This window comes from Cucurbita moschata, unplaced genomic scaffold (genome assembly GCF_002738365.1).
Source record: "Cucurbita moschata cultivar Rifu unplaced genomic scaffold, Cmos_1.0 Cmo_Scf00334, whole genome shotgun sequence".
NCBI lineage: Eukaryota > Viridiplantae > Streptophyta > Magnoliopsida > Cucurbitales > Cucurbitaceae > Cucurbita > Cucurbita moschata.
The window spans coordinates 8,904-12,416 of NW_019268850.1; the positions used below are offsets into that span (position 1 = coordinate 8,904).

At 35.2% G+C, this 3,513-nt stretch overlaps 1 long non-coding RNA gene across 1 annotated transcript; it reads right to left on the reverse strand.

Moving 5' to 3' along the window:
* Positions 1-1,663: 1,663 nt before the first annotated feature.
* On the reverse strand, positions 1,664-2,962 carry LOC111440510. Its single transcript, XR_002709947.1, has 3 exons — positions 2,893-2,962; positions 2,132-2,243; positions 1,664-1,699 (listed from the first exon to the last, which is right to left on the reverse strand). It is a non-coding gene; the product is annotated as an uncharacterized LOC111440510 (long non-coding RNA).
* Between the last annotated feature and the right edge of the window lie 551 nt (positions 2,963-3,513).

The window sequence follows — 3,513 nt, forward strand, 5'->3', positions numbered from 1 at the left end:
TTAAGGAACAATAAGTAACTTTAGTGGTAAAACGGTAAATTGACCCAGCTCTAGTTACGAACAACCTGTGAAGGATTGATTTACTAATCATGGTTATATCAAATGGATAGAAATATATCTATAGTGGGGAGGCTATGGTGGAGTGTCCTAGTAGTTGACGAATGTTTGTTAACAAGGTTAATGCGTTTAGCCGATTAATCTAAGATCGTTGGACCCCATGACCTGTAGGTCCATTAAGTCCCTCTGCTAGCTCATATCGGACTAAACCTTAGAATAGTGTGACGAGTGAGTTCAAAGTATTCGGATTCAAATTAGGGAATACATGCTAAATATATATATATATATATAATATATTTAACCGCATTTTGTTTTAATTATGAATTAAACAAAAAGAGATAATTGGAGATATTTAAATAATATTTAAATATTTTAATTAGGAAGAGGGATTCATAAACAATATATGCATTGGGATTGACATTTTATTTAATGTTAAATATTAATTAAATTGTTTAATTAATCCTTTAATATTATTTTGATTTGAAATTAATTATTTAAATTAATTGTTAAATGAAAATAACAACTTGACCTCAGGGAAGAATCCATATTTGAGTTAGTGGAATATTGAGTGTTAATATATGGTTTAACCAAACTTGCATGTTTGTCACATAATCCCACACATTTGAATGGAATTTTGAGTGTCAAAATTTCGTTTAACCAAACATGCATGTTTACTCAATAAACCTCACAAATTTGAGTGGAATTTTGAGTGTCAAACTTTGGTAAACTTAAACTTGCATGCTGGCCACATAATCCCAAATTTGAGTGAAATTTTTAGTATCAAAATTTGGTAATCTCAAATTTGCATGAACACGTAAATATGACTATATGAATATTGTGATCAACTTATCTGGAAAGTTGGCTTCAAAAAAAATTGAGAAAATCTCTCAAAACTCTCTATTTACCTATACTAAATTCCTATCAAGTTCAGTCACCTACATCGAAGTTCAGATTTTCGTAACTTTTCGCACATAACTTGGATTGACTTGGTTTCTTCACCAAAGTCGTAAATTTTTTATTCACCTACATCGACATATTTTTCTTTTATTTTTTTCTTGAATATAGAATAAATTAAATCCATTCAAAGATACCAAAAAACTCACGTTTTCTATTCTTGACCAGTTCACCCGAATTCCGATCAAGCTCCAATTTTTGTTCGAGATTTCTTCAAGAAACCTATGTGAGTCCTCTTTTAATTAGACACCTCAAAACTCCAGATCTATCGTTCAAGAAACTCCTTAGATCTAGGAAAAATCGAAATGAAAAGCTCATAGTCTTACCTTGTCCATTCTCGGATTTTCTAGAGGAATGGGGCAATCCACCCCCAAACTCTTCTTCTAGCACCAAGAGGAGTCTTGATTTGAAGTTTCTTGCCTTCGATTCGATTTCCAACGGCGGATTTGAGGCAACCGATTTCTCCGTTCTTCTTTTCTTTCAAAATCCTAACTTCTTCTTATCCCTTATTCTTTTCCTCCCCTTTCTTTCGCTTTCTTGTGATGACTCAACTATCCAGACTCCTCAGGTAGGAGTAGGGGCGAAATGACCTTATTCCTATGTTGATCTTTTCCATTTTTTTTTTAATCTTACAACTATCTCGAGCATAGTTTCCTTCTTCATCGACTCGAGCCTCGGTCTCTTTAGCCTACAATAAAAAATCACGACCTAATTATCATGCATATATTTGGATCCTAAGTAGGAAAACAAAGGACGTTAATACCTCCTAAGTTCAAGTGTTACAAAAAGTAACATAGTTTTTTAATATAAAAATGAAATGTCACCTATCAACTACTAAATGAAATCAATGCATACTACTATCTATCTTGACTTCCATGGCCATTCTAACATTCACCATCATCCGTGCAGGGGCACTTTCTCTATAATGACCCTAGATTTATACTAACCTAAAGTGGCTAATGTCATCCTAACATACTCTCTTATGCGAAAATAAACATTTAAAACTTCATCATAAAACACTGTCATGAACTTACATTCTTAAAAAAAAAATATTTAAAGCAACATAACAAAACTAAGTAAAACCAATAAAATATTAAAATTAAAAACATCCTATACTTACCTAAAGTCTAAGAAATGAAATATCACTATCCTATGCATGTGCCTCGGTCTTTACTTGCAATGTCGTCATCAACCATATAGAGGTGTCTTGCCTTTACCTTGTTAATCATTTTCTGCAATCACCCCGTAGAGTGACCATTAGTGCATGGTTACCCGATACATACAGCGTGTAACCTTACCACATGAAAATCAACATCCATCCTAACTCCTTAAAATGATTATCAATTGTTGGTTACCCGAAACACATTGCGTGTAACCCTTACCTTGATAACCATTTTCTTAAATCACCTCGTAGAGTAACCATTAGTGGCTGATCACTTAAAACACACAACATGTAACCCTAACCACAGCCTCCTTAATCATCAAAGGTAACATGCATGCATTATGTCCCAAACTGTTTATTTTCATGAGCAACTAGACATTATGTCACACACAACTCATATCAGATATATTTTCAATCATCAAACATAATTATGCATGCAATAGGTCTCAAAACATTTATTTTTATAGTCAACATCTATCCTATCATACAACACTCAACCATACAATACCAAACATATTCAACCCCTATAGAAAAGAAAAAAAAAACAGTTAAGTTTCAATAGGAAGACCTCTTACTTGGAGAGCTTCTTTTCTAATCGACCCTATAGATATTGGTCCAACTTCGACTTAGATCGAGCCTACATTTAAACACCCAAGTTTAACCAACCCAACTTGACATGATACAACGACTCCTATAAATCATAGAGTTTTATTGCTTACCTTCTTCCTACGTAGAGGTTGAGTCAAATTCGAACTATTCAGAAAAGAAACCACATTGTAACTTCGTTGGCTAACGCATTGTACCTTGGTTACGTTTACTCCTCCAAATATTGGTTCTGGCGATGACGATAGTGTTCAATTCGTGATGGCGATGACAATTCGATGTGCGACAGTGACTGGTCGTGGCAGCGCGGGACGACGTTGGCGATGGTGACATATGACAGCGCGAGCGATGGACGGGAATGACGATTTGAAGAAGAAGATGACGATAAAGAGGAAGAACAAGGTAGCGGCTAGGGTTTGTGAGTGGCTGCCTCGACTTAGGCTTCGTGCTCTATTACATGGGTGGCTGGCTTTTGTGGCTTTATGTAGCTGAACCCCGGGGTTTATTTTTTTACTGTATTGGGCTTGGGCCTAGGGTTTAATTTTTAATTTATTGGGCTTGGGCTAGGGTTTATGTAGCTGAACCTAGGGTTTATTTTAATGTATTGAGTCTTGTGCCCAAAATTTGGGCTTTACGCATCCAACCATGCCTGGAATTGGAAAGAGTCCATGCCTGGAATTGGAAAGAGTCCAAGGTCAAGTCATAGTTTTAAAGGATATGTCCCATCATTAAATGTG